Source organism: Gadus chalcogrammus, chromosome 2 (assembly GCF_026213295.1).
Source record: "Gadus chalcogrammus isolate NIFS_2021 chromosome 2, NIFS_Gcha_1.0, whole genome shotgun sequence".
Lineage (NCBI taxonomy): Eukaryota > Metazoa > Chordata > Actinopteri > Gadiformes > Gadidae > Gadus > Gadus chalcogrammus.
The window spans coordinates 24,598,047-24,609,225 of NC_079413.1; the positions used below are offsets into that span (position 1 = coordinate 24,598,047).

Sequence of the window (11,179 nt, forward strand, 5' to 3'; positions counted from 1 at the left end):
GTCTGTATATTCCTTTCTTATTTGTAAAGCGTCTGAGTATTTAGAAAAGCGCTATAAAAAACGGATCAATTATTATTATTGACGTGTCCGTAGGCCTAGCGGTTCCAGTGGGGATGCAGTACGGAATACAGCCACTTCGCTGTACTATATTTAATTAATAAATATTTCTACCCAGAAATGATATACGGGGCTAATTAAACACAGGGTCTGTGATTAGGATGTCTGGGTTCAGGGTCTACGTTCAGGGCCTAATCGAGGCAGGGGGATGTATGTTGTTAAATACATGAATAGGCTTGAATTTAGTAGTAAGATGGAGGTTTCATATTTTTACAAAATGGATAATGTGAACATTACTGAATAACAATCATGTATATTAAATGTATTACAGGAGTTTAGCTTAACATTAACCAAGTTAAAAGGACAATTAAATGAACCGCACCAAACATGTAGAAGTCAATGTGGGATTTTAATATCTAAACAAAAACACTTGACAGAAATTGAATACAATTTTGTAAAGGAAAGCAGAGGAAAACATTTTCCCAAATGAATCTTTTCAAAATGTCACCACCATTCCGAAAGGAAGTGAAGAGGTTTGTGTAAAAGCAGTCCTCCCTGACCAGCTCTGTCCCTGACTCTAAACCCTGACTCTCAACCCTAACGCTGAACCCTCTGAGGGCAGGAAGACGCGCCTTCCGTGTAAAGTTTCGAACCACAGAGAAGGAAGAAAAGAGGAAGCAGCAGAGAGTAGTGAAGTAGTGAGGTTAGTGACAAACATGAGGGAAAGGCGTGTGGAAACACACGGTTACATGTGGGGTCAAGAAGATCACTCCCACTGGAGGTCATTGATCCATCAGCCTCAGACTGCTGAGCTCAGCAGGTCTTCTGGAGGACGAGGCGCAGATGAACTGAGGAGACGGGACCAGCAGGATGTCAGGATCAGGGCGGGTTTAGCTCAGGTGTGTCTACCCCCGACCAAACAAGATCAGGTGAGGTTCAGCTCAGGTGTGTCTGCCTGGACAAAACAAGGACATTGATTAGGTTCAATATTCAAAAGATGCAACATTATCTGAACCAAAGACAAGTCATTAAGGAGCAGGCAGGCTTTAGGGCGCCTTGCTCAAGGGCGCATCCCTGTATTCTGAGGACTTGAACCCGGCAACATTGGTTGAGAGTTGAACCCCCAACCCCCAACCTAGTCCACCATGTCCAGATAATGCAAACTTATAAGGAAACCTTGATGGTAGAGTCCTGGTTGTCCTCTGGATTTGCCTTCCAGATGTACGGCTTCTCCATCAGTCTTCCCGATTCCTGGTCTGGTTACAAACGTAATTTGTCTCTAATTTAAGGTAACAAACATAGTAGTAGTTTGTCTCTAATGTAAGGTAACAAACACAGGAGTAGTTTGTCGCTAATGTAAGGTAAAAAACACAGTAGTAGTTTGTCCCTAATATCAGGTAACAAACACAGTAGTAGTTGGGCTCTAATGTAAGGTAACAAACCGTAGTAGTTTGTCTCTAATGTAAGGTAATAAACACAGGAGTAGTTTGGCTCTAATGTAAGGTAACCAACACAGTAGTAGTTTGTCTCTAATTTAAGGTAACAAACACAGTAGTAGTTTGTCCCTAATATCAGGTAACAAAGAGGAGTATTTGGGCTCTAATGTAAGGTCACAAACACAGGAGTAATTGGGCTCTAATGGCGCGTAACAAAGTAGCTGCTGTAGTTTGTCTGGTTAACAACCACAATAGTATGCCGTAACTTGTACTGGACAAACTAATCCTGCGTAACAACAAGTCCACTCTGTTTATTTTATGCAAACTTACGAGGATCTTGGTTGGTAGAGTGATGTCGTCCTCCAGAGTCTTGGCTCCTCCATCAGCCAGAGTCCTGGTCTGGAACAAACAGCGCAAGTCTGGCCCTAAAGTCTGGTAACAAACATGTAGTTTGTCTTATTTTTAAGCCCTTTATTTCCAGTTTGTTTGGTTAATACAAACTTACAATCCTTGTTGATAGAGTGATGGTCATCCTCCAGATTCATGGCTCCCCTACCAGCTCGCCTCCGCTCCAGAAACACGTTCTAGTAAGAAAACACAGCGGTAGTTGTTAACGCATGTCAAAGTAACAGCTGTATTTTGCCCTTTAAGTCAACCATGTAAGTAAACACAAACTTACGAGGAATCCTTGTTGGTCGATTCCTAGTCGTCCTCCAGCGTCTCAGCTCCTCCAGCAGCTCTCCTCAGACAGAGTCCTGTCTGGAACAAACAGCGGAAGTTTTGCTTCAACATGTGGTAAAATAGATGTAGTCGTCTGGTATATATGGTACAAACGCCGGTAGTTTGTGGTAGCAGTATCCTACGAGAAGTGGCAGTGAGTGTGATGATCACTTCAGAGTCAAGCTCTATCTACCCCACGACAGACGTCCTTCACCAGGCAGGGCCTCCACCAGCTCCTCCACCAGGCAGGGCCTTCAGCACAACTCCTCCATCAGCCATGGGTTCCTTGTCTGGTTACAAACACAGTTGGTCTCAGCAGTAAATCACTTGGGGACGCAACAAACCCCACCTCCTGCATTGGAGGTTCACTTGTAAAATTGAAGACAAATTTAAACACTTCCAATTCGACAACGTCTACAGATTGTCGCGTTCAGCAATTCATCCACTACGGTCGTAGCAGCACTAGTAACATTAATGGCTCATATGTCTCTTGCATAACCCCTGTATGAATTAACTCAGCTTGGCACAGATTTAAAGTCATAAGATGATCAAAACCAGACCTAAACTACCGTGGATTTTAGTGATTCAGAGCTTGGTGATGGTTCCCCTTTGGTCCGGTGCTGCAGGCCCCTGGGGCCTCATTGCAGAAAAAATCCTAACTTCTCATCCTAATTTAAATTAGGGACTCAAAGATAGGAAAAATCTGTTGGCCGTTTCCTATCTTATTTTTGGCATCCTATCTTATTATTCTTAATTCTTCCACCAAATTCAAAATTAAATGTCTTTGCAGGCGATAAAATTAAATTAAAATACAAATGCAACAAATTATTATGCGGTCTCGGTAGCAATCACATTTCTGTGATCATCTCAGTCTCCGGTCCACCCTGGCACCACAAGCCTCCGGACCCCAGCCTCTCATTTCAGCTACAGCAGCAGGTTTATATCAGCATTTGCCCAAAAATAAACTTAATTGACTCATCCGAAACCGAGTTACATAATTAATTGAACTATTATTTTATAACTCAAGGCTAGAAAAGACTTGAGACCAGACATGAGCATGCCGTTCTTGGGAATGAAGACAGAGCAGTCCACAAGTTTAAAGAAGTGGTTCAAGCCATGCATTTAAACTGACCTAAGAAGACTACTCACACACCAGAGTACTGACCTGTTCTGGAAGACTTCTGACAGGAGGTGGAGGTCTGGCTCCGGGTGAGGAGGTGAAGGTCTGGCTCTGGGTGAGGAGGTGGAGGTCTGGCTCTGGGTGAGGAGGTGGAGGTCTGGCTCTGGGTGAGGAGGTGGAGGTCTGGCTCTGGGTGAGGAGGTGGAGGTCTGGCTCTGGGTGAGGAGGTGGAGGTCTGGCTCTGGGTGAGGAGGTGGAGGTCTTGCTCTGGGTGAGAAGGCAGACACCTTGGGACAAACTACACGTTACCTTTTTAACCTTGTACAGTTCTAGAGTATCTTCTACTGTAACATGTGGGAAGGATGGCCTTTATTTTATGTTTGATATTATCCAGTTGGTAACTCTGCACCAAAGTCGTTGTTTAACGTCATTCCATTGGGTAGGGTTTAACTTCTGTGGCAATTAATGACAGCAGATATTTAGAAAGTATAAAAGCTGAAGTAACAAAGAACACTAAGCAGTATCGATACTAAATCAAATATACTCAACCAGAATCAGGTGCTGGGTTCCTCTGAAGAAATGTCAAATTATCTTCCACCTTGAAATGATTTTCAGCCTTCACTGATGTCAAAAATGGGCCCGCAAGTAGAACGCTGTTTTGTACGCAGTGAGAGTCCCGTCACGTCATCGTGGTTAAAAGTACGGCGCAACCATGATAAATCGTCAAGGGAGACCGACTGAAAAAAAAAATTCTGTTGGCAACGACTCGAGGTTACGCAAATACAATCCAGAACGTTCCGCCAGATTCCCTCAGGGGACTCCCGTCCAACTAACAGCCAGGTGGTTTCTTATGGTTGTCAAGACTACAACGTTCTATGCTAACCATTGGAACTAAATCGATTGACCGCAATCAGAACCTTCCACGGCGGGAAGCACAAACCGTCCGACTGGAATCCGAACATTCCGGCCGGAACCAACCAAAGAAAAAACAGAACCAGCGCCTCACCTTGAGCTGAACGGAGGAAGATCCTGAAGTCCAGCGATGGTCTTCATTAAAACACAGCCAACAGACTTACCTTGAGGAGATCTGTTTGTTGCTGTCGGTCATTACTACTATTCAGTGTACTTTACATTATTATGCACCCAGTGTGTATAAGTTATATCACTCAAAACCGTACGAAGAACCAAACTACCATGTACGTCCCACAACAACTTTAAACATTAAATCCTGGAATCATTCAATACAAAACAGTGTCTACATTTTACAATTATCTAGATTATTCAGGGTACAAACCATACAGAGCAAATCTAAACGTTGAGCTCACAGAGCCGACCATAGCCCTGCAACGTCACCCTGACCGCCTCATCACCAAATCACGCCAGCCAGCCAACACATGTACAGCTCCAGTGAGAAGCGGGCATCTGAGTGAAAGGACTGCCCATAATAAAAAGAAGCCCAATTCCTGAACTATCCAACCATCTTCATGGTTTAAAGATTTACAGACTTGACATTCCATTGTGTTCTAATAACCTTTGTCTCCTCCCTCGTTACTTAAAACTCTACATCTCCATCACTAGAATGTTGCATTGTACTCATGGGGGTGTGGTCTGAGTGAGCAGAGATGCATGCTGGGATACAGTGCCGTCTGAAGTCTTCAGTTCTATAGACACGCTCCTCAGGAGAAACCAAGTGTTTGAGAATCTGTCGTGACATCAGTTGCATGAGCTGGAATATCCTTCAAGATGGCGCCAGGATTCTCAGAGGAGAAAGGCCAAGAAGAAGATGTAAGGGTTCTTCCTCTCAGCCAGTGGAACACAACAACGGTCTTCATCAGAGTACCATGGAACACTTTGAAACATCCTCCCCAGTGAAGGTTTCCTTACCACCTCAGCTGAAGAGCACAACTTCAGCTCGAAGAGCACAACTTCAGCTCGAAGAGCGCACTAGCTGGAGTTCCCGGATTGGTTCTGATTTAAGGGAAACAATCGTTCAGCTAGTCCTGTCCGAAACAAATAGTTCATCCTGAGAAGACGTGCAACTGAGAGCAAGACAAGATCCACAGGGCTCTCCATCAATCCAGCCAGGTAGGAAGAGCCGTCTCATTACAGGTCTGAACGTCATCTTGAATATCCATTTAGGTCCCTTTCCAACGTCAGACTCCTTGTGGAATGCCTTTAGATGTCCATCCTCCATTGATCCTGATTGGTGTATTCCTAGTTTGAACTCACTGATCTGAACACGCCCCTTTTACACTTGATTTGGATACTCTCCTTCCTGCCCAGTGTGTTGGATATCACTCCGGAGCATTGCTCAGGGCTCTTCATGTCTACTGGAGGCCCTTAAGTAAATGTGTGGCCGTCCATCAGGTATGATTTATTTGACCATTCCAATATCCCAAGCCAATCACACAGACCCTTGTATGAACATTATCACTGTCAAAGCAAGCCGGACACACACGCACGCACGCACGCGAACCCTAGTGATGCTCAAAAATCATCCATCTCATGTCAAACCCAAACACACACACCACTGTGCCATAAAAGGCCAAACAATCATGCAGGGTAAAAACCTCATGCCAATTAACATTCCATCATCCCCCCCCCAGCTTTCCTGCCAGGGCACCCAGAACAGAACAACCAATGTCTCCAGAGACGTTTACTTATGTACAACATTCTTCAGTGGCGTCCCACATTGGTGATGGATTATGCTTGGCGTCTCCAAAATGTGTCCGAGGTTGATTCAACATCTCTGAAGTCATGTCTTTGTAGTCCAGTGGTTTCCTGAATGAGGGGCCTTCACAAATGCAAACAGTACAGCTTTAGTCAGCCGGATGACAGGAAGGAGGTCATCTGTTCAGAAGACAACCCAGTGGAGGGGGGTGGCTCTTGAGGAGCAGGATCCATCTGGGGATGGCCCCAAATAAGACCTTCATGGAAATGAAACTGTTCCTGAGGAGTCACGATGCCTGGAGGAGACTGTTGAATGTGTTCCATGGTTCTCTGTGTCAGACTGAAGCTGTGTTTTGGTCGTTGAGATGAGGAGCCCCCTCATCTCCCCCTGGCGTTTCTCCTTCTGAATCCCTGAGTCCATTTTAAAGAACATTCCAGTCCATGTCACTGACGTCACGACGGTTTCTCAAACACTCGGTTTCCCCTGAGGGGGCTTGTCTACAGACCTGTAGACTTCAGACAGCTCTGTATCCCAGTATGCACCTCCGCTCACTCAGACCACAGCCTAATCAGTAAAGCAACACGAAGATGCAGAGCTCAGGAGAGTAGCTGGAAAGAAGACTGATGATATCAGAACCCAACCCATTACTCCAGCTTACAACAATAACTTGGAGCCTGTAACCATTTTAACAAATCATTAAAACCAACATAAACCAAACACCTAAGTAACCCATGAACCAATAAAACATCCTTAATACTCAGATCAACTATCAGGAAACAGGCTAACTCACCAGGAAGCCAAAATACATCAATGTGCCCAAGAGTAATGAGAAACTTATGACTTACAGTTTGCAGTTCATCTTCATGGTTAAGTTGGGATACTCACAGAACTGCAGTTAAATATCCATGATAGACCTTTGAAAGAAGGAAGGAACAGTTTACTCATGGTCCCCAAACTTGGGCACTGTCCCACATCTACCATCTCCATTAAATCAGATAGGCGAGCTGCGGCAGGTGGGCTAATTAGTGAAACTCAACGCAGGTTCAGCACCCTCTGGTCGCATTTGTAACAATGAGAGGCTATTTCAGCTATGTATTTGATCTTAAATGACCTCCCTCATTTTAATTAAAGGGATGAGTCTGATTTAGATTCATACTTCAAAACGAAAAAAGTCTTCATTCAATTCACCTTACTATGCACGCGTGTGTGCGCCTGTGTGTGAGAAGGAAGCTTTCAAAGGGACACACACACACACACACACACACACACACACACACACACACACACACACACACACACACACACACACACACACACACACACACACACACACACACACACACACACACACACACACACACACACACACACACAGCTCCCCCAATGAGCCGGGTTCCAGGTACGAATCACACGTTAAGCAAGGTTTAAGCCGCACTCTACAATTATTGCATACATGTTAGACAGATTATACTCACGGTCTCTAGGGCCTCCATGGGCCTCGAGTCGCTCGCGGACCCGAGCGCTTCCTTCTTCCTCGCTCCCGTTCCTCCCAAATGTCAGTCCTCGTGCTCCTTTTAAAGTGTCTTCCTGGCTGTCCAGCCAGGTGTCTCCCATCTCGCTGATTGGGGTTCAACGGGCGCTCTCCGTCGCCGGCTGGTGGATGACGGTAGTATTTGCCATCCAGGATGAAACCTTGGGTCCGTCTGTGTAGGAATAATCAATGGATGTGAGCTGGAATAACAAATTTGAGGTATATTAAATTTCCTTTGTGTAAGTTTCACTCAAAAATTAACATATTTTCCTGAAGATGTTACTGAAACACATTGGTACAACATGTACTAGATTAATAATATGAAAAACATACCACTATTTCGGGAGCACTAAATGATGTCGCCTCACTGTCATGGACCCATACAATTTTATCAATTGTATCAACATACATTTTTATAAAACTTCTGATGCAAAAAAATCAACAGGTACAACATGTACTAGTCGAATACTATGAGAAACAGACCACTATTTCGGGAGCACTAAACTATGTTGTCTCACCTTCAGGGACCCATACATTTTTATAAAACTTCTGATGTCCAAAAATCTTGTTGTTCTGATGCAAATTTTTTTGCTAATTTTCAGTTTAAAAATAACCGCTGGCATTATTCGATCAGCTGAGGGTTTTTTCAGTGCCATAACAACGTGAGCTAATCAATCTGCCGACTAAAACATGAAGCAATTCAAGAAGAAGCATACATAGAATCGTCTTGGTCAACTGTCATTCAATAGACATCTGACAGATTATGTCAGATGTCCCATCTCCTTCTCAAGGACACGATGAAATAAGGAGACAGCAAATACACGCGTTTCCCCTGCTTTGAGAGAATATTTGATCAAATGGATACCACCTATGAATAAAATTAATAAAAAAAGATTACTACTGAGATAAAAACATATACAGGGTGGCAGTTAAGCAAGCAAACCATGGACTAAAAAATAAGCAAACTCTGAAATATCCGACCAGTGACTCACAAATCGATTGACAATTTAGGTGATGGAACTACTCTGACGTAGCCTACACCGGCCAACGTCAAAAGCGCAGCACTCAGGATAGACCAAACTGGAGCCATGAGTCTCTGTGAAGGGGGTGCAGGACGGCCTCCGTTGACCTACAGAGTGGGGGGCTATGCACGTTTTAAAGGTCCCATGACATGCTATTTTATGTATTCTTTAATATAGGTATTAGTGGGCAACTAACACAGTATTCAAAGACGTTCCCGAAATTCAGCCGTGGTGCAGAGTTACAGCCTACACCCTCAAGGAGGAGGGTGGGGGTGTGGCCCTGAGCAGCTTGCAGCCACGGTACCATGCGCTCTGTTTACAGTAGATGTATCGCAATGGCTAGGCGCACACAGCCTTTAGCCGTGTTCTGTAAATATTCTAGAACCATAGGCGTCGATTACGGGGGGGACATGTCCCCCCCACTATTTGAAATACGAATTTTGTCCCCACCAGTTTTAAAAATGTGTAAAAAAATAAATAATAATAAATAAATTAAAATCCCCAAATACTCAACCGAAATCGTCGAGTCTAAAATCATGCGATAGGCGCGCTCGAAGACATCATTTATTAGATAGGCCTACCTAATAAACCGTTGGAACACACAAGACCGGTAAACGCCGACGGCAACGCCGGTAAACAAACCCCGACTCCCGAGAAGCCCAATCCCTATGAGATCCCTGCGCTACGGCCATCCGGAGGCACACAGAGCTTTTGGTCGTGTGATATTATATATACAATTATATTATATTATATACTATTATATATAGAGCTCCGAGAGTCGCAAACGGCAACAATCACTTTCTCCTCCATGCTGCAGTACACCCCGGACTGCACTACGCTGAGTTTGACGGTTGAACGCTGATTGGCTGTTACGTTACACATGTCACTCAGTGGCCACGCTGTTGAACGCTGATTGGCTGTCATCACGCGAAATTCGTGTCAAAGTTGAACATTTTAGCGCCACAAATCCTCGTGAACGCGCTTGCTTGTGCACGGCGAAAGTGTGCCGCGACAAATCAAAAATATTCGCTCGATACGCGTCTATACGTTCACTTTGTATGGGATCTTGTCGTCGCGTTTGGTGTGAACGCACTGGAGAAGTTTCAAGACAGACAGCCAAAATTGTCATTTTTATTCAGAAAATAGCCGGTCCTTTTGCTTCCTATAAAAAGCATGTTTGTGACACTGGATAATATCGATATGGATACGTCATCTAGCCTGCATGTGGAGGGCCACATAAGGTAAGAAATTGGTTTACGTAAACTTTGCTGCAGGTTCTGTTTGCTCGTGAATCGTGATGACCTGGCCAAAGGTTACCAACGGTCCCAAGCGATTGTGATCTGATTCTGGTTGGTGCTCCAGTTAGTATGCATTGTATATATAGATTGCAGCTAATAGCAGCTACACACGGTGCGATTGCTATGCCAATGTGGTTATAGTTGGTTTTGTCTGATTGAGATATGTGCCGACTTGGAGCCTGGTAGGCCTATCCTGACATAAATATGTTCTCACATAACCTGTGTGATTATCCTAAACTGAAGGGGATTTTATTTGCGGACAATTTTCTTATGATGTTGTAACGAGTGAAGTCTATATTGGTCCTTCGCAAGTGTTTACTGGTGGTCAGGATTTGGCAGATGCAATTCTCCTCTGGGTGCTTGTATTTCTTCTTTTTTTAATGCAGCATAACGTATGCTACCAGCAGCCCTTGTTCGTCTTCAAAAGGCTGATGCTCAGTACCTCGTTTCATTTCGTACCCCCTTTACAGTCTGGCATTGTTTGTCTGGTAAACTCTGTCGATGTCAAGATAAGTGTTAAATTGCCAACACTGTTCTTTGTCCTGTGTGTATTAGTATTAGGCCTACATATCCCGAGCCAATACCCTGGTGTTTCCAACGCTGTTTTGCAAAACAAGTCAAAACACAAACTGTGGTTTTCAACTTTTATTGTTCGAATAGGATCTTCATAGGGCTGGCCCGAATGCCATTTTTCAGGCTTCGAATACTCGTTGGTTTTTCCGAGCGAATATTCGAAAACTCGTTCCAGAAAAAAACACCATCAAAAACAACATTAATAATCCTTATATACTCCCTGGAACCGATTTTGACAGTATCTGCATATTTTGTTGAAGATTTAATAGCTTTTGAACGTTAATTAGTAGGCCTAAGTAGGTTGAAGTTCCTTAGTTTTTCCCTGTGAAAGCGAACAGCTGTTGCTCCGTTCCAAATCAGCTGTTCTCTGTCATCTCAGCCCTTACGGGAGCTTTTCAATTCATCCTGGAACGTGCATCTTTTCAGGGAATTTGTACAATAAATCCATAACAAATACCGAATATTGATTGTCTTATGTGTCCATATTATATCCATTATATTGACCGGGTATTCCCAAGACGCTCACGCTCTGCAGCAAGCCAGTCACAGCTTGGCGTGGCGCTGTACAGCGAACGTAAACAAACAACTAAGCTAAGGTTTTAAGTATTACTTTTCCTCCAGAGATCCCGCTAATGTTGTGTTATAGAGTAAAGGGAAACAAGATATCTATTCTTCCTCCACCTCTCTCGCTTCTCTGCTTGGTGTCGCTGACGCTTATAGTTTGCCTCCCTCGCTCTGGTAAAGTCGTGGA

General features: G+C 44.1%; 1 long non-coding RNA gene across 4 annotated transcripts; it reads right to left on the reverse strand.

Annotated features, from left to right (window-relative positions):
- Positions 1-448: 448 nt before the first annotated feature.
- On the reverse strand, positions 449-7,544 carry LOC130401847 (uncharacterized). 4 transcript variants are annotated; one of them, XR_008903891.1, is made up of 8 exons: positions 7,480-7,544; positions 3,379-6,918; positions 2,407-2,503; positions 2,173-2,252; positions 1,999-2,077; positions 1,824-1,925; positions 1,234-1,313; positions 449-1,012 (listed from the first exon to the last, which is right to left on the reverse strand). It is a non-coding gene; the product is annotated as an uncharacterized LOC130401847 (long non-coding RNA). The 4 variants fall into 4 exon arrangements; XR_008903890.1 differs by lacking the exons at positions 3,379-6,918; positions 7,480-7,544 and having other exon boundaries at positions 467-1,012; positions 2,173-2,248; positions 2,407-2,534; XR_008903889.1 differs by lacking the exons at positions 3,379-6,918; positions 7,480-7,544 and having other exon boundaries at positions 467-1,012; positions 1,824-1,892; positions 2,407-2,534.
- Positions 7,545-11,179: the final 3,635 nt, after the last annotated feature.